Source organism: Lampris incognitus, chromosome 10, assembly GCF_029633865.1.
Source record: "Lampris incognitus isolate fLamInc1 chromosome 10, fLamInc1.hap2, whole genome shotgun sequence".
In the NCBI taxonomy this organism is placed as follows: domain Eukaryota; kingdom Metazoa; phylum Chordata; class Actinopteri; order Lampriformes; family Lampridae; genus Lampris; species Lampris incognitus.
Window position 1 is genome coordinate 5,508,979 of NC_079220.1, and position 20,404 is coordinate 5,529,382.

Consider the following 20,404-nt stretch of genomic DNA (forward strand, 5'->3'; position numbering starts at 1 on the left):
AGGAAAGTCTCTTCGCGGGGAGAAAGAAGTCAGGCCAGCATCTCCCCCCCAAAAAACTGACCACCCTGAAGGAAGCTGGGGTGAGAAAAACCAGGGAGAGAGAGAGAGAGAGAGAGCTGAACAGTGAGGAAGAGAGGGTATCCTTGGGTGTGGGTGTGGATGAGAGAGGGACGGAGTGTGTGGGAGTGGGAGTAGAGCGTGTGTGGACGAGAGAGAGAGAGGGAGGGAGGGAGGGAGAGAGGGAGAGAGGGGGGGAGAAACAGCACAGCAGACTGCCGGCTCTGCCTGGCGTGCTACACCTTCCTCTCTCTGGCCCAGCGGCATTCAGGTGTCACGCTAGCGATGATGTCACCCACGGCCGAGCGCTGCCGGAGGGCTGGAAGCTAGGACGCTAACCCCCAAGGCGTTTCTCACATAGGGATGCTAAGTGGCTAACGGTAGCGGGTGCCGAGTGGGGCGCCGCCGAGCCGCATCATGTGCTGCCTTAGATGGTGTTCCAGCAGGCAGACGCTCGCTATCGATTCACACAGCGGCCCCTCCCTCCCTCCTCCCTCCCTCCTCCATCCCTCCTCCTCCTCCTCTCTGTCATCAGCCCGGAGACTGCAATGAGCTCATCCTCCCCCCCCCCCCACACACACACACCCTCTCTCTCTCTCTCCCTCCCACCGGTGCTTGCTCTCTCTCTCTCTCTCTCCTTGGTACCCCACACTGCATTTTTTATTTTATTTTTCATTGTCTGGCCCCCCCCCCCAAAAAAATGAATTTTCAAAACGAACCCCCTTTTCCCCCCTGTGGTCCGTTACCTCCCCATCTCTCTCTCTCTCCGGATCTACGAGCTATTCGTCAGCGTGTCACAGCATCCCTGCCTCTCTATTCATCTTATTTTTGCCATCTATTCCCTTTGTCCTCCTCCGCCACCCCCCCCCACACCAACCTTTATCCCACTCCTCCTCTCAGTGACCACACCCAGACAGCGCTCGCTCTCTCTCTCTCTGTTCCTGCTTCTACTATCCTGCTCCCTTTTCCCTCCTCTTCTCTCCTTTCCTGTCCTCAGCTCTCCTCTCTCCTCCTCTCCTGTCTTGTCCTCCTCTCCTTACGGTTCATCTCTCCTTTCTTCTTTGGTACAGGGAAGTGTATGGCAGAATACACAAAGGCTTATTCACCCAACTGACACACTCTCTCCCCCTCTCCCTCCCCCTCTCTCTCCCTCTCTCCCTCTCTCACACACACACTCATTGGTAAAGCTTTGTCTAATGGATTAACTACTCTTGTGTACCTTACTGTCAACCATAGGTTTTCTGTGTACTATGTGTAAGTCTGGTTTTCTTCCCCACCTCCACCTCCACCCCTACCCCGCCCCAGACGGCTTAATACAGAAAATCTTGATTTTGAATATTTGTTGAGGGGATGTTGGGATTTTGTTTTTCCACCTGCCTCTGACATCACCCGTCAGCATGACTGCGGTTTTATTTTGCAAAACTGGGCTGAGACGTTGCCAGTATGAGGTGTGGAGTAGTACACATGCAGTATGAGGTGTGGAGTAGTACACATGCAGTATGAGGTGTGGAGTAGTACACATGCAGTATAACGTGTGGAGTAGTACATATGCAGTATGACGTGTGGAGTAGTACACATGCAGTATGAGGTGTGGAGTAGTACACATGCAGTATGAGGTGTGGAGTAGTACACATGCAGTATGACGTGTGGAGTAGTACACATGCAGTATGAGGTGTGGAGTAGTACACATGCAGTATGAGGTGTGGAGTAGTACACATGCAGTATAACGTGTGGAGTAGTACATATGCAGTATGACGTGTGGAGTAGTACACATGCAGTATGAAGTGTGGAGTAGTACACATGCAGTATGACGTGTGGAGTAGTACACATGCAGTATGAGGTGTGGAGTAGTACACATGCAGTATGAGGTGTGGAGTAGTACACATGCAGTATGAAGTGTGGAGTAGTACACATGCAGTATAACGTGTGGAGTAGTACACATGCAGTATAACGTGTGGAGTAGTACACATGCAGTATGACGTGTGGAGTAGTACACATGCAGTATGAGGTGTGGAGTAGTACACATGCAGTATGAGGTGTGGAGTAGTACACATGCAGTATAACGTGTGGAGTAGTACACATGCAGTATGACGTGTGGAGTAGTACACATGCAGTATGACGTGGGGAGTAGTACACATGCAGTATGAAGTGTGGAGTAGTACACATGCAGTATGAAGTGTGGAGTAGTACACATGCAGTATAACGTGTGGAGTAGTACACATGCAGTATGACGTGTGGAGTAGTACACATGCAGTATAACGTGTGGAGTAGTACACATGCAGTATGACGTGTGGAGTAGTACACATGCAGTATAACGTGTGGAGTAGTACACATGCAGTATAACATGTGGAGTAGTACACATGCAGTATGAGGTGTGGAGTAGTACACATGCAGTATAACATGTGGAGTAGTACACGTGCTGGATCTACTTTCTCCACTTTGTGCAGCGGTGCACTCATGCATTGCATTTTCTGATCTTGTAAGTCACTGCAAGCCATTGCTAATTAATAAATGGAGGAGAAGGGCGTCCGGGTGGCGTGGCGGTCTATTCCGTTTGCCTACTAACACGGGGATCGCCGGTTCGAATCCCCGTGTTACCTCCAGCTTGGTCGGGCGTCCCTACAGACACAATTGGCCGTGTCTGCGGGTGGGAAGCCGGATGTGGGTATGTGTCCTGGTCGCTGCACTAGCGCCTCCTCTGGTCGGTCAGGGCGCCTGTTCGGGGGGGGGGGGGGGACTGGGAGGCAATAGCGTGATCCTCCCACGCACCACATCCCCCTGGTGAAACTCCTCACTGTCAGGTGAAAAGAAGTGGCTGGCGACTCCACATGTATGGGAGGGGGCATGTGGTAGTCTGCAGCCCTCCCCGGATCAGCAGAGGGGGTGGAGCAGCGACCGGGACGGCTCGGAAGAGTGGGGTAATTAGCCGAATACAATTGGGGAGGGGGAGGGGCAAATAAAACATAGAACATAGACGACATGGAAAGACACATGAAAAAGATTTAGAAAGAAGATGAAGAAAGACGCTTTATTTTGTCATCGGATTCTTACAATGAGATGTGTTCTCTGCATGTAACCGTCCTATTGTACAGGAGCAGGGGGCAGCTGCAGCACCCAGGGACAAACTCCAGTTCTTCTTTCCATTGCCTTGCTCAGGGGCAAGGCAGGAGTATTAACCCTAACATGCATGTCTACTTGATGGTGGGAGGAAACCGGAGCACCCCGAGAAAACCCATGCAGACACGGGGAGAACATCCAATTCCACACAGAAAGCACCTGGGACGGCCTGGGGTTCGAACCCAGGACCCTCTTGCTGTGAGGCAACAGTGCTAACCGCTAGACTACCATGCCATCGTGTTTTCTTCTTCTTCTTTCAGCTTGTTCCCTGTTTTTCAGGGGTCACCACAGCGGATTGTAACGTTTTCGTCGGTAACGAGAACATTCACAGACACGTTTTCATCGGTACTCTGAGGGCACAGTACCAATGGCAGCCATTGTTAAGCAGGGCCTCAGCCAATCCCGTATGGAGCCTCGACTGAGCCGATGTGGTCTTGTCAATCCACATAATGATTTGGCAGAATTTTACTGATTTTCCTGACACGACCATGTGCTTAAAAAAATTTTTTTTTTAAATTCAAGTGCAACAAAAACCCAGATCAAACTAAGTCCTAACCAACAGAATCTACCTTCAACAAGGCAAGATTCTAGTCAGTAAAAGTGGAAAATTAGCTGCACTTTCGCAACTTATTTCATACATTCATGGCTGTGGACGTCACTGGGTTCGTCTTGTAAAGGGATTTTTAAAACCTTTGTGGCCAACTTGTCAGTATCGGGCGGATGCTCCGTGGCTGTAACTGCAGACGTTTCAGTCATCCTGAAAGACTAATGCGCCTACACTCTTGGTTTCTTCAAGTGTGAAAGACTTGGCAAACAGGATATAAGGTTTGCATCGACTTCCTGTTTCACAAATGCAAACAGGACGGCAGAACGAGGAAGCAGAAGAACGGTTAGCACAGAGCTGAATTAACAACCCCCCCCCCCCCTTCTCCTGCACAGCCCTTCAAGATTGTTAAATCTGTTCCACATAATGAACCTATGGGGAATTCCTGGCCTGGTTAATGAGAAGGATCTCTGGCCCACAGAGCCTCTGCTCCGTCATTCACAAGTCAGTGGACGGAGAGGCCTTTGACAAACAGGGTTTTTAAACCAGTCATTATTATTGAAGCCAGTGACGCGTACTAACTAAAACAGAAAGACCAATACCAATACAAAGTGTAATGTGCAAGACTAACACGAGGTACCCGACCTTTCAAAAGGGCTGTAGGCGTGAGGGCCGTCCGGGTGGTGTAGCGGCCTATTCCGTTGCCTACCAACACGGGGATCGCCGGTTCGAATCCCTCGTGTTACCTCCGGTCTGGTCGGGCGTCCCTACAGACACAATTAGCCATGCCTGCGGGTGGGAAGCCGATGTAAATTAACAGACTGCTCATTTAAGGACCGAAGGGAGTTGTGTTCTTTCATCCCTATGACCTGCATGGCGGTCATGGCTTAGATTTTAACTGAAGATTACCATACCCACATCTAATCAGGCTTTCCAGAACTGCCCGGTAGAACAAGAACAAAGGTTTTAGGTGACCCCCATACAATCTGAGCCTTCTCAAAGCTTGGAGCACAGGCTTTGAACATGGGCTTGCCATGTTACCGTGTTATTAATATGGACATGTTCTGTTCTCAGGTCTGCCACATTCTCGTACTAGAAGTCTTCAGATGGTTCAGAATGCTGCGCCTAGAATCCTAACTACGTCTAGGAAATTTGACCGTATTACACCAGTTCTTGCCTCCCTTCATTGGCTTCCTATCCATGTTAGATCAGAATACAAGGTGCTTCGGCTGACTTATAAAATCCTAATTGGGCTTGCCCCAGCTCACCTGTCTGATCTCTTTAAACCACACATTCCATCTCGAGCCCCCCCCCCCGCTCTCAAAATACAGGGCTCCTGTGTGTACCCAAAGTTAAAAAGAAGACAGCTGGTGGCAGCAGGGCCTTTTCCTATCAAGCCCCATTTTGGTGGAATAACTTGTCTGCTGCCGTCAGACACTCAGAGTCTGTTGAGTCCTTTAAATCCAAACTTAAAACTCATCTTTTTACCTCAACCTGCAATTAGTTGCCTTTAAGTTGAGTGCTTCACAACCTGTACTGCACAGGGGGTCGGTTTCTGTCTCAATTCATTTACCAAATACTGTTCTGCCGACGAGATTATAACGTATTGATTATAGACTACTGCAAACTGTTCTCTTCACTCACATGTCTTTTCTCTCTCTGAATGATGTCTTCTCCTTACTCTTCTCCTGTGTATGCGAATGGTGTGATGTGAGTCTCCCCTGTGTACACGTGTAGTCTGTCCTCCTCACAGGTCTCCATGGTGACGGTGGTCACGTGGCTCAGGTCCTGGGCTGTTCTGGTGGCATCTGGACACTGCTTGGCATCCTCCTCATCATATTCTTCATATATTTTATAATGCCATTATAATTTTGTTAGCCCCTTTCAGTGTGTTGTATTGTGTAAATTTGGTAAACACGACATCATTGCATGTTGTCCGTCGTGGGAGAGAGCTCCCTCCTCTGTTGCTCTCCCTGAGGTTTCTTCCTAGTTTTTCTCCCTGATAAAAGGTTTTTTAGGGAGTTGTTCCTTATCTGATGTGAGGGTCTAAGGACAGGATGTTGTGTTGCTGTAAAGCCCCCTGAGGCAAATTTGTAATTTGCGATAATGAGCTATACACATAAAACTGACTTGACTTTACACCGAGGTACTTATAAGAACACACCTGATTAATGGAAGTGTCATGAATTATGACCTGGCTCTGGTCATTTTCTGTACATTCAAAATGAGGTGGTTGTCATCACACCTATATACAAAGTTTTCTGTCAGAGTAGTAAGACAACATATCACCATTCCTATCATCATCATCGGCGGTCACTCGGGGTCGAGTATGACCGTCCTTCCTCTGGGTCCTCAGGTGGGTGTAGAGGGCGATCCTGGAGCCACATAGTGGGAGGATGCCTGCGCGTGACAGCTTTTTAGGTGGAGAGGCTGATGCTCCTGCAGCCACCACACGGTCCTTGGCAGGGGGTGGCCAGATTCCAATGGCATGGAGATCCAAGACGATTGGGGACCACCCTCTGCTGCAGCCTTCATCCACCTTCACTGCCGTTGCGACCTGGAGACATCTTCCACCAGTTCCACCGTTGAGGTCTTTGTTGGATCGCAGTTCGTCTGGAACCTCCCCCTTGATCTGTCCACCTTGGGAAAGGTCAAGGGGGAGGAGCCAAGCTCTGGACAGCATAACTCTTGGGATCACTGGTACACGCAAGCTTCTCCACCACGGCAAGGTGGTGATTCCAGGAGAAGATTTCTAGATAGTAGGCCACGAATAGCAGTATCATTATAAAACTTCAATATGAAGTGTCCGCGGTGGTGTAGCGGTCTAAGCATCGGCTTTGTGTCGATGCAGTTGCCCACTGGGGACTGGGGTTCGCGCCCCGGTCTCGTCAGATCCGACTACGGCCGGACTCGATGAAGCAGCAATCATTGGCAATGCTGTCTTCGGGAGGGGGGCGGAGTCGGCTTGTGTTCGTCACGTGAATGCGTCTCTGTGTGTGTTGGAAAAAACAGCGGTTCGGCTTGGATTCGCCTTGTCACGAAAGTGGGGAGGCGGTCTCCTTCGAGACTGCCGGCCGGAGAGATGCAGTTGGCGAACGCATGCAGTACGAGGGTGGGTGTTTGAATTAAAATAGGGATCGATTGGCCACTAAATTGGGAGAAATCAGAAATAAATTAATTAAAAAAACTTCAACATGTAATCATGCTGGTAATTTGTGTACCATGTAGAGAGTAGCGGACAGCTGTACTGATTGAGTTTGGGTCAGAGAAGGCATTCTTAACCTTTACATACTGGATGCCGTTTATCAAGAGAACAGTACCGTTTAATAACGAGAGGTTAACGTGCATCTGTTTTAGTTTCCAACTTAGCAGATTGGGATGAAGGATACTGAAAGCTGAGCTAAAATCCACAAAAAGAAGATGTGCACAGGCTTTAGGGTCTTACAAATGTTTCAGAGTCATGTGGGCGATGCTGTTGGTGGCATCATCGTGGCCCTCTCCCTGTCTACAGGCAAACTGGAAAGGGTCCAACTGTGTGTTTACCTCTGCTTTGAGTAAGGTCACCATGTATTTTTCGTAGCATTTCATTACAACCGAGGTTAAAGCTACAGGCCTCTAGTCATTATCGTCAATTGCACCGGGTTTCTTAGGGACTGGTGGGACGCCAGTTTTTCTTTTCCCAGGGAGGAGGAACAGTATGCAAATCCAGCGACAGCGGGACAGTAGGGATCCGAGCTGGACGCAGCTCTTTTGCAAAAGGTCTTCAGTGTTTTTCTATTGTTTCGGCGTTTCAACGTGGACAGCAAACGTTTAGAAAACGACTGGAAAGTGCTTGTGCGAACAGCAACCTTTCCACCCGTTTTTGCCATGAAAATGGCATTTTTCCCGGATAAGTATGGACGTACTCTGACTAAAATACATCTGCACTTAATTTGCTTATCTATAACAAAGCACAGTTGTACAAATCTTGAAACGATATTGTTAGAACCCGTCGTTTTTTCTGAGCCACCGCAGGACCTCTTCGCTCCTTCGCCGCTTCGAAACGGAAAAAAAAATAAAACCCAATAACCGGTGTGAAATCAACACCGCGCATTACCAGCCGGCCTTATCAGAGTCCACAGCGGGCATTTCCACAGCCTGCCCTTAATCCAGCCCTGCTGTAAACCCATTATGTTCATATAGCGTTATGGGAGAATAAATCCTCCCCCCTGCCAGGTTGAGAGGGATCCATAAAACCGACGCTTTCAACACAGACCGGCGGCTGGTGTCATAAACTGAATGTTTTTGGTTCCCTGTGCACTTTATCCAATCAAGTTTTCTCACATGGGAATCCTAACAGGCCCCCCTGAACACAAGGGTCAAAGAGAAAGATGCTTGCGTGGTACGATGAGCCAATATCTACAAATCCCCCCCCACACACACACACACACTGTATAAATAGAGAGCTTGTAATGTAATGACAAGGTTACTTGAAAGAGATGGGAAGATTTAGGCGGAGGGAGAAAATTGTGCCGTCCGGGGTGCACTAAAAACCCAAAAGACGACCAACGTCTGTCTTCATTTTGGTGCACGGATACTGTATGGCACACCACATCCATCCATCCACAAATCAACTCAGTGGAAAAATGCATGGTTGCAATGACTCCGTTAAAACTATGTCCAGTGTCATTATTTGAATAATCTGCTGTCACCACGCTCCAGCCGTGCATTTCTTTATCTGTTGAGATGGATGGTGGCGGGTTTTAAGTTGCAATTTGAAAAAAAAAAAAAAACATCAAAAAATTGCAAGCATAGCTTAACATAATTTAATGTCACCATCTCTGGTTTGTTGCTTCCAACTACTCCCTGCAACCCCATCCTCCCAACTTCGTCCTGTGCCATCATGGCAGCATCAACCGATGATGTTGTCCATCCAGCCATCCATTACCCAAACCGCTTATCCTGCTCTCAGGGTGGTGGGGATGCTGGAGCCTATCCCAGCAGTCATTGGGCGGCAGGCGGGGAGACACCCTGGACAGGCCGCCGGACCATCACACAGGGCCGACATACACACACATTCACACCTAGGGACAATTGAGTACGGCCGATTCACCTGACCTACATGTCTTTGGACTATGAGGGGAAACCGGAGCCCCTGGAGGAAACCCACACAGACACGGGGAGAACATGCAAACTCCACACAGAGGACGACCCGGGACGACCCCCAAGGTTGGACTACCCCGGGGCTCGAACCCAGGACCTTCTTGATGTGAGATGACCGCGCTAACCACTGTGCCACCGTGCCGCCCCGATGATGTTGCATCCTTTTTAAAGTTGGATAACAGGCGCATTAAGAGGGGTGAAGACCACCATGTGTTCTGGACATGTAGGCCAGGCCAGATCACAGGTTTGATCAGGTGGAGTTTTAAGAGTTAAAATGGTTGCTCAGAGAAGGATGATGCAACATCTGCGCCATGGGTATAAACATAATATTTCCATACAGTGCCTTGCAAATGTATTCAACCCCCTTACAAGTCATCACCATTTTGTGGATTACAAGATACACCTACACAGTATTTCTATTGCAAACAGATGTCCAAAAAAAAAAAGATTCTAAAGCCAACTTATTTGTCTGCGAATTTAAAGAAAAACAGTTGAAAAAAGCTATTTGCATAAGTATTCAACCCCCACGTATAAATACTTTGTAGAGTACCCTTTTGCTGCAACAACAGCCATGATTCTCTTGGGGTAAGTATGTACAAGTTTTGCCCATTCTTCCTGGCAGAATTTGTACAGGTGTTGCAGGTTGGTGGGATGGTGCCTCTGAACTGTGATTTTCAGCCTGTGCCACAGATTTTCAATGGGGTCGAGGTCCGGATGTTGACTTGGCCACTCAAAAACGTTCACCTTTTTGTTGCTGAGCCATGCCACTGTTGCTTTAGCCTTGTGCTTAGGATCACTGTCCTGCTGGAAGGTGAACCTTCTCCCAAGCTTCAGTTTTATGGCAGACTGCAACAGGTTAACTTCCAATATTTCTCTGGTCAATTGTGCCTGTAGGGACGCGCGACCAAGCCGGAGTTTAACAAGGGGATTCAAACCGGCGATCCACCTGTTGGTAGGCAACGAAATAGACCGCCGTGCCACCCGGACGCCCACAGCTTCCACTTTCTGACAATGGATCCAACAGTGTCCCGTGGGACATCCAAACACTTGGGTATTGTTTTGTATCCCTTTCTGCATTTTAATCACTTTGTCTCTTACTTCAGTATTATGCTCCTTTGTCTTCATTTTCTCAGCGTTCACGCCCGGCTAATGACCTTTACATAGAGTGCTTTTTATACCCATAAACGAGACGTTACTTAATAGGTGCGCCCTAATTATATCCTATTGTGTGTACCGGAGTATGTTCTAGGAATAATTTTTAATTTGTGTAAACCTTGAGCTTTCAGAGCACAAACAGATGAATACTTATGCACGCACTATATTTTAGTTTTTAATTCATTAAAAAAATTCAGCGAAACAGCATATTTTGGCTTTGGGAACATGCTCTTATGAGTTTATGGGTTCACAAAAATAATATTGTTCAGGATGTGTATCTTTTATAATCCAGAAAATGGGGATGACGTTCAAGGGGGTTAAATACATTTGCAAGCAGCTGTATATTAAATTCTAATTAGAAATAATGGCTGTGCTGTGTGTCACGACTACTTAAAATACGTTTTTAAGGACAGAGTGATTGAAAAACAGGATCTAAAAGGCCCATTCACATTGTGCCAACAACGAGAAAATTGGATGGATTTGAAACGGAACAATCCAAATCGACGTCATCCCTTTTAGAGGTCAATAAACAGAGCTGCCTGGTGTTCAGTAGAAGACAAGGTTGCCCTGCGAGGCTCACACACGTGACTGAAAAGTGTTATGCGTCGGCCATCTAAGTCTGTCCCTTCCAAGTCACCGTCACGCTTCCCTTGTGCACCTTGTGTGTTATGGTTCTGCTGATTCCGGGGGTCTGACAAGACTACATCAGCCCACATGAAATACTCCTCTGTCTCATGCCTCCTCATTAGAAGGTATACTCTAGTACAGTGGTTCTCAACCTTTTTGGGGTCCTGGACCCCCTGCGTATTTTTGATCTACCCTGAGGACCCCTCCACCTGATCTTGGGGGAGGGGGGTTGCAATTTGATAGAAACAGTAGAAACTGCATTTTAAATTGCATTATAGCATTTAGTCACTCTTTGAGGCAAAAATAAGAGCTTTCAGTTGTAACTTAGATATAGTTAACAAAACAGAATTCTTATGCAGTAACTTTCAGATATATGTAACAAAACAGAATATGTATTCAGTAACTTTCACATATATGTAACAAGACAGAATATGTATTCAGTAACTTTCAGATATATGTAACAACAGAATTTTTATGCAGTAACTTTTAACAATGCAAACGGGAGCGAGATCTCTTATTAAAATACAATAAATTACACTTGTGAAACAGATGTAATTAGAGAAAAAAGTCCTGTTACCCTCTATAGTTTAGGTAGATAAAGGTCTGTCACATTTGAGTAAAATAATCCTATTTCTATAAATGTCATAGGATCTTTTTTTAAAAGATATTTTATTTTCACGGACCCCTTGCAATTACACCACGGACCACTAGGGGTCCGCGGACCCCCGGTTGAGAAACGCCGCTCTAGTACAAGTAGGGGCATACAACAAAAAGAACTTTTGAATGGGATGTATGTCATCAATATGGACTCCGTGTCAAAATTTTGATTGACAACTGTTGGGTGACTTTGTTGTGAACAGAGCGCTACAGGATCGTTGTCATAAGTCTGTAATTGGTAGTAGGTCTAGTGCTGACTGTACGTTTTTAAACTATCTAACATTACATACTATTTACGTCACATCCTGCCTGACTGGCAGCTTAACGTCGACCTTGCGAAACGGACGCGATAGCAGCGGTTCAACAGAGCTAACGTTAGCTCGTCTGAATCGTGTTTTTCGCTAACCGACAACCCAGGGGATCAAACTGACACACCAGAAACACCAAAACTTCTCTATGAAGATCGACTTGTTTGAGCAGGTTAAAGGTGATAGAGAACAGCTTACTTACGGCTTGTCGATCGCGTTTCTGTGAGATCCTACCTCAAGCGAAACCACGTGGACCACACGAGCGCTAGAATACGAGGGCGTGGCTAACAGCGGTGGGGGAGACAGGAAATAATATATTAATTTTCAAATGCACACAATTAAATGTGAGACTAAGGCTGCGTACGAACAAAACTACATATCGTTTGTACTTACTCTCCATGAAAACGCATTTCGTAGTCATCGTAAATCTATTAAAATACCGTTCTCAGGAAACCAACGGAAGTGACCGGAAACGGATATGGCGCGTGTAACCTCTATCTCCATGGTAACCACGCAAAGAAGCCATTTTTTTTACCCAATATTGTCCAGACGATCCGTATTAGATTCTTCAGCAAAAACATTAATGTACTATAGTTTTTCCATGCCACGAACATTTCAGTGTAGGGTGCTAAAAATGAGTACTACGCCGGTATAAAGTGAGGACACTCACAGAGCCACAGACACGATCCGGTAAGTGCGTAACGGACAGACGTACGCACCCAAGTAACCCGGAAGAACACGATACATTCCACACATAATAAAGTAACCCGGAAGTACGCGATACATTCCACACGTAATAAAGTAACCCGGAAGTACACTATACATTCCATACATCATAAAGTAACCCGGAAGTACACGATACATTCCACATATAATAAAGTAACCCGGAAGTACGCGATACATTCCACACATAATAAAGTAACCCGGAAGTACACGATACATTCCACACGTAATAAAGTAACCCGGAAGTACACAATTTCCTGGGTATCTGAATGAGTTAGAAACCAAGTTGTTTCACATCTAAATAAAAAAAAAGCACAACTAATTCAACAGCTTTTAGATTAAAGTTTGAACATATAAAAAATTAATCCAGAAACTGATGTCGCAAATGAAACAGCGTGACACACTTCAAACCGTTAGCCAAGTGTAGGGCAGTAGCCTGGGTGGGCCACTGGAGGTCGATATTGCGCTGTCTATTCCCCCTTACGGGACACTGTATGCTGAATGTGCTCCGTGTGGGACGCCATCCTTCCTTAGTTTATTTTGACTACCTCGGAAGGTAGGCATTGTGGCCCACAAACCCCTAAAATATTGAAATTACAAACACTCATCCAGTCCATCTGTTCTGCTGCTACTACTACTAATTTCTGCTGCTCCCGTTAGGGGGCGCCACAGTGGATCATCCGTTTCCATCTCTTCCTGTCCTCTGCGTCTCCCTCTGTCACACCAGCCACCTGCATGTCCTCCCTCACCACATCCATAAACCTCCTCTTTGGCCACCCTCTTCTCCTCTTCCCTGGCAGCTCCATATTCGGCATCCTTCTCCCAATATACCCAGCATCTCTCCTCCACACATGTCCAAACCATCTCCATCTTGTCTCTCTTGCTTTGTCTCCAAACCGTCCAACCTGAGCTGTCCCTCTAATATACTCGTTCCTAATCCTGTCCTTCTTCATCACTCCCAGTGAAAATCTTATCATCTTCATCTCTGCCACCTCCAGCTCCACCTCCTGTCTTTTCATCAGTGCCACTGTCTCCAAACCATATAACATAGCTGGTCTCACTACCATCTTGTAAACCTTCCCTTTAACTCTTGCTGGTACCCTTCTGTCACAAATCACTCCTGACGCTCTTCTCCACCCACTCCACCCTGCCTGCACTCTCTTCTTCACCTCTCTCCTGCACTCCCCTTTACTTTGGACGGTTGACCCCCCAAGTATTTAAACTCATACACCTTCGTCACCTCCACTCCTACATCCTCACCATTCCACTGTCCTCCCTCTCATTCACACATAGGTATTCCATAGTCCCATCTGTTCAGCTGGTTTGTTCATTTAGATGTTGAACGACATTTTGGTGTGATTTCGAGACGTGGGTGCTTGTGATTTCTACGTAAATGTTTTCTGTAATGTTTGCTAGCCTGCAGTGTACCAGTGTAGCGCCCACTCAGTGGAAATGGTGCAGGATGAGGAGTGAGCACTTGACTTGTCTGCTATCTAGCTTATGTCATCTCATCTCATATCAGCCGCTTCTCCGGGGTCAGGTCGCGGTGGCAGGTTGTGGACCAGCAGCTGTTGTGAGCGAAGAGCATGCCACCCGGTCTCAACCACAATTCAGAACCCCCCCCCCGCCCCCACCCCTGCCCCCCGCCGTGTCCGGTGCTTTCTTCTCTCTGCACAATACCCTACTACACACAAAGAAACACAACGCAGAGGCCCAGGGCGAGTAGAAACGCCCCAGCACCAGCGGGGTTACATAAGCGGTAGTCTCAAGTAAGTCTGCCCCCTGCCATAATTCTCCATCATTTCATTAAGACAGATGGGTGCTGCTGATGACTCAGGAAAAAACAATTATTGTGTGGCAACAGTGCTCAAATTCCACGTGCAGGCTGATACACGGAGCCACAAGTACTATCTGCAATGATTTTGCAAATTATTCCATTAAAATGGGTGGGTGGGGGTGGGGGGGGAGGTATATAAACTGTCGTAATTGCTTTCGCTCTCTCCACACACACACACACACACACACACAGACACACACAGTGAGTGAGCGAGCTATACATAATGACGGGAGTGTATAATCTGTGTCTAAATGGTTTTCTGACAGCGGGGGTGAGGGGACATTTATCTCTGCTTTGTGTTGGAAAGAATAAGCCAGCCCATTTGAAGAGCACTCATCCATAACCAGCCGGGTTTACTCAGACTGGGTTTGACTGATTAATCCGCCCAGGAAATAACGGTTATTCCACGTGGTAAAGGTAGGCGTCAGGTCACGGGAGGTACATATTTCATCCCTACTTGACAAAACGTTCGTCAAGTGGCGGCTGAATATGTACAAAAGGTAATCAGGGACGGTAATCACCGTCGTCCGAGGATGAATGAGTAAATAAGACGGACATTTCTCTTCTGTCGGGGAGTGAGTACATATCACGTGACGGCATTTGTACAGTGTGTATCCATCACAGTCAGTCTCCCCAGAGACAGGAGGGACCGAACGGGTAGTGTCGGTCCTAGTGACGCAAAACCCATGCGGTGGGCGGGTCCCAGATAGCCAAACCGCTGTGGTCCGGACCCGTCCCACAGCCGACACTTTCATCCGGCCCACATACCGCGTGGAACGGTGGCGCTTGGGCGGTCCGCTCCTGTTGGCCAGATCTGGGCCAGAACCAAGCCATAGCAATGCCCCATGTGCCGCATATTTGCCAAAGGTGGCCCATATTTGTGTTGTGATATTTGGGCCATATTCACCATTTACCACCCGGGGCCACTTCAGGGTCACATCCAGATCACATGTTGCCCAGAGCAACGCATCTTTGCCACAAAAAAAGGCCCACATGTGATTTGGCACATTTGGGCCATATTTGGTAATGTACATGTGGACCACTTCAGGCTCACATCCATTTTGTCAGGGCCGGAAGAAGGCCATCAGTGCCGCATCACTGCCTGAAGTGGCCCACATCCGGATGCTGTCTGGGGTGGGTATATCATCCCCCCCCCCCCCCGTGTACCAAAGCAGCTAATGGCAGGTAAAATACACACACACACACACACACACACACACACACACACACACACACACACACACACACACACACAAAGGTGCAAACAGCTACACGGAACCACACACACTTGCAAAGGTGCAGGTGAATGTATGCATGCATGCATGCATACATGCATGCATATGGGCACAGGAATGCGTGTCCACATGCACACAGACACACACAGACACACAAACAGGAAGCGTGTGGCAGAGGAAGTGGTGTGGTGTGACGCAAGTGCTGCAGGGTTTTGAACGGAGCCAGAAAAGCGACTGATTCGGTGAGAATCTCAGATCGTGCACCTTTCATGGGCATCGAGTCGACGAGCTGCACAGTTGAGACGCCCTTTTAAAAACACACGTTTCTCGCAACACGCCCAAGCAGCAGCAGCATGTGCCCGGTGGTGACGGTGAGGAGTCACGACTTAAAAAGACAAGTTTCCCAGAGAAAGTGGTGCACGGCTGAGGAGGCCGACAAGGTGAGGACTAGAAACCTGTGTGCAGACAGGTCTGACTGGCCGGTCTCCTTGTAAGGCTTGGCGTCTGACCCGATATCCATCTCAAATGCCAGAACCAGGCTTAACCAGACGTGTTCAAAGCAAACACCATTAAATCCGAGCATGCATAAAGCAGCTGCGCGGGTTAAGGGCTAACCCCGTTTACACCGGGTGCTGAAACCGCGTTTCGGGCGATCGGGTCACGAGGGGGCAGCGAGACGCGTCGCCGTTCACGCCTGTGACGTCTCCACACGCGTCCTGCCGACCGCCCGTGATCAGATTTTGTTACTCCGAAGAAGAAGAAGAAGAAGAAGAAGAAGAAGAAGAAGAAGACTCCCTGTTACGTCATTGTCAGGGACGCATCAGCGTTTACACTACAAAAGCTATGTGGTCAGATGCGTCCCAGACCACCTCGGCAAGTGGTTTGAGTAACCGGGGGTCACAAAATGTTTCGGCGGTGGTTTACACCTGGGTTTATTGCTGTCCACTTGTGATCCGATCGCAACAAAACAACAACAACAAAAACGCATTTTAAAACCAAGTGTAAACGGGGTATAGATCTGAAGATCTTTTCAAACGCGAGCTTGGGCTCGTGCAGGACCGGGTCCCTGGTGTCCCTCTCGACCAGGGCACCAAACCTGCCTCCACTCACGGCTGAAGCGGAGAAGTTATAGTTCATACTGAAAAGTTGAATGGGTAAAGTAATGGACTATAAACCCCCAGACACGTTAATAACAACTAGTTTACACATCAGCGTCGTTATCGTCATCACAATAAACGCCGGTAAAGGAATCATCAATCAATCAATACATCAATCAATCGATCAGAGCCTTACCTTGTGCAGATGAAGTGTGGAAGTGTGCTGGGGAGCGGAAGTCTCGCAACTTCTCCGTCGCTCTGCAAAACGGGCAGTGATGAGGAGTTGGGCTGAATGTGGCTGTTTCCCCCACCTCCCCCCTTCCCCTCCTCCCCCTCCCCCCGCGTGACTTCTGAAAGTGACACCAGTTTTTCTCTCACATCCGTTTTCTGCACAGACAGAAGTGAACGGCAGCAGCCGCGCACTGACCCGGGATCAGATAATGAGTCTGTTTGCTGACAAAGCTGGTCGTAAATGACGTTCCGGTGTGTGTGGAGGGAGGGGGGGGACTTGTTGAGCGTAGTCTAGGCTACGAAATGCCCATATAAGGCAAATCAGCGTGAATCGATATCGGAATCAACTCACCAATTGCCTCGCTGTAGTTCTTGGTGCAGCATTAAAAGTACAACTAACAACTCACGTTTTGCTTTGTGTGAATGTTTAACGGAGGGAGTTTTGTTTTTGTTGGGTTTTTTTTAATGAAATAAATGAATGGCCACCTTTATCGGGCATTTGGCACATGTTCTCAACGCCGTACTGGCGTTTTACACCATCTGCCCCCCGCCACCTGCTGGACATAGGGAGTATGACAGGTCAGGTCAGGTCAGGTCTCAAGACGTGCAGATGAATTTACAGCGGATAACGTTCAAATAAAAACGCAATCCTAGTTTTGTGACATCACACTCAAGTTGTTGGCACATGAATGTAGGCATGTACATCTGGAAACTGCACATAAATAATAATAATAATCATCATTATCATTACATTTATATAGCGCTTTTCTAGACACCCAAAGCGCTTCACATTTCCATCCATCCATACATTATCCAAGCCGCTTATCCCAGTTGGGGTCGCGGGATGCTGGAGCCTATCCCGGAGGTCATTGGGCGGCAGGCGGGGGGACACCCGGGACAGGCCGCCGGGCCATCACAGGGCCGACACATTCACACCTAGGGACATTGTAGTACGGCCGGTTCACCTGACCTACATGTCTTTGGACTATGGGAGGAAACCCACTTCACATTTGAAGGGGGTAGCTCACTTCAACCACCACCAATGTGCAGCACCACCTGGGTGATGCACGGCAGCCATTTTGCACCAGAACGCTCACCACGCATCAACTTGAGGTGGAGAGGGAGGACTCACTGAGCCAATTACATGGGGGGGGATGATTAGGTGGCCAGATGGAAAGAGCCAGGTTCGGAATTTTGCCGGGGACGCCGGGGAACCCCCTACTCTTTGTGATAAGTGCCACGGGATCTTAATGACCACAGTGAGTCAGGGCCTCGGTTTAATGTCTCATCCGAAGGACGGCCTCTCCTACACCACTGTGTCCCCCTCACTGCACTGGGGCGTTGGGATTTGATATTTGTTGTTTTTATTAGGACCAGAGGGAAGACTGCCCCCTACTTGCCCACCAACACCACTTCCGGCAGCAACTCATTTCCCCCCCAGGAGATCTTCCATCCAAGTACTAGCCAAGCCCACACCTGCTCAGCCTCCGTCACTTGGCAGAGCCAGGGTACATGGCGGCATGGCTGCCGGCATTCATCCTCACCAGGGAACTGGATGTTCTTCGGTCTAATGACGCACTTACCGTCATCCACATCAAAAACATATGTAAATATGGAATGTGGCTTTAATAATAACTTGGAAAAAGTAACTTAGATGATACTAACTTAATTATTGTTCGAGAGACCACATTTCTGTATGATCCTGTGGCTACTCCTTTTTATTTAATTTTCCTTACTACACTGACAAACTTTGAATTTCTTAGAAGGATGGTTTGCTATCAAAAACCAAACAATCAAAAAAAGAGGTTTTATGTTTGATGTACTTTTTAAAAAAATCTAGAATGGGAAAACGAATTCTGTCTCGCTTCTGAAACCAAATGAAGGTCAAACTGTTAAATACTTTGGTTTGTAGTTAACAAATAACACCCAGTCTGACTGAAAATCCTGCTTTTGCTGCAGGCTGTCCCCACCCGGACGGACCCACCACTAAAGGTCGCCCCTCGAACGCAGACTGGCCAGTGATATAAGTTCTTGTTATAAGTTCAAGAGAGGAGAATTCTGGAGTGAGTTGGATGAAGTGGTGGAGAGGGTACCCAAGGAGGTCAGAGTGGTGATTGGAGTGGACTTAAGTGGGCATGTTGGTGAAGGGAACAGAGCTGATGAGGAGGTGATGGGAAGGTATGGTGTCAAGGAGAGGAATGTGGAAGGACAGATGGTGGTGGATTTTGCGAAAAGGATGGAAATGGCTGTGGTGAATACATATTTCAAGAAGAGGGAGGAACACAGGGTGACGTATAAGAGTGGAGGAAAGTGCACACAGGTGGACTATATCTTCTGCAGAAGGTGCGATCTGAAAGGGATTGGAGACTGCAAGGTGGTGACAGGGGAGAACGTAGCTAGGCAGCATTGGACAGTGGTCTGCAGGATGACTTTGGAGACCAAGTATAGAAGGAGAGAGTGAAGGCAGAGCCAAGGATAAATTGGTGGAAGTTGAATAAGGAAGACTGTTGTGTGGAGTTCAGGCAGGAGGTAAGACAGACACTGGGTGGTAGTGAAGAGTTGGCGGATGGCTGGGCAACCACTGTAGAAATAGGGAGGGGGACAGCTAGGAAGGTACTTGGTGTGTCATTTGGACAGAGGAAGCAAGACAAGGAGACCTGGTGGTGGAATGAGGGAATACAGCAAAGTATATGGAGGAAGAGGTTGGGGAAGAAGAAGTGGGATAGTCAGAGAGATGAAGAAAGTAGACAGGAGTGCAAGGTGATGTGGCGTAAAGTGAAGAGAAGTTGCGAACGAAAAGGTATATGGTGAGTTGTATGACAGGATAAACACTAAGGACATAGAAAAGGACTTGTACTGATTGGCTAGACAGAGGGACCGAGCTGGGAAGGATGTGCAGCAGGTTAGGGGGATCAAGGACAGAGATGGAAATGTGCTGCCAAGCAGGGAGATTGTGTTGAGAAGGTGGAAGGAGTACTTTGAGGGGTCAATGAATGAAGAAAATGAGAGAGAGAAGGGTGGATGATGTGATGATAGTGAATCAGGAAGTGTGGTGGATTAGCAAGGAGGAAGTGAGGGCAGCTATGAAGAGGATGAAGAGTGGAAAGGCAGTTGGTCCTGATGACATACCTGTGGAGGCATGGAGGTGTTTAGGAGAGATGGCAGTGGGGCTTTAACTAGATTGTTTAACACAATCTTGGAAAGTGAGAGGATGCCTGAGGAGTGGAGAAGAAGCATACTGGTACCGACTTTCAAGAACAAGGGTGATGTGCAGAGTAATAGAAGCTAGGTTAAGAGGAGAGGTGGTGATCAGCAGCAGCAGTATGGTTTCATACCAGGAAAGAGCACCACAGATGCGATGTTTGCTTTGAGAATGTTGGTGGAGAAGTATAGAGGAGGCCAGAAGGAGTTACATTGTGTCTTTGTAGATTTAGAGAAAGCTTATGACAGGGTGCCAAGAGAGGAGGTGTGGTATTGTATGAGGAAGTTGGGAGTTACAGAGAAGTATGTAGGGGTGGTGCAGGATATGTATGAGGGCAGTGTGACAGTGGTGAGGTGTGCGGTTGGAATGACAGATGGGTTCAAGGTGGAGGTGGGGTTACATCAAGGATCGGCTATGAGCCCTTTCTTGTTTGCAACTGTCCAAAGTAACGGGGAGGGCAGAAGAGAGGTGA

The 20,404-nt window shown here is 47.8% G+C and overlaps 1 protein-coding gene across 2 annotated transcripts in view; it reads right to left on the reverse strand.

Moving 5' to 3' along the window:
• Nucleotides 1-16,800, reverse strand: part of arhgdig (Rho GDP dissociation inhibitor (GDI) gamma) — an 82,150-nt gene extending 65,350 nt beyond the window's left edge. Inside the window, exons 1-2 of one of the 2 annotated variants that reach the window (XM_056287365.1) lie at nucleotides 16,696-16,757; nucleotides 11,810-11,872 (exon numbers count right to left, since the gene is read on the reverse strand). The gene's annotated coding sequence lies outside the window, so the exon portion shown is untranslated. Of the gene's footprint in view, nucleotides 1-11,809; nucleotides 11,873-16,695 lie in introns of both variants that reach the window. The other variant, XM_056287364.1, reaches the window with a different exon arrangement.
• Nucleotides 16,801-20,404: the final 3,604 nt, after the last annotated feature.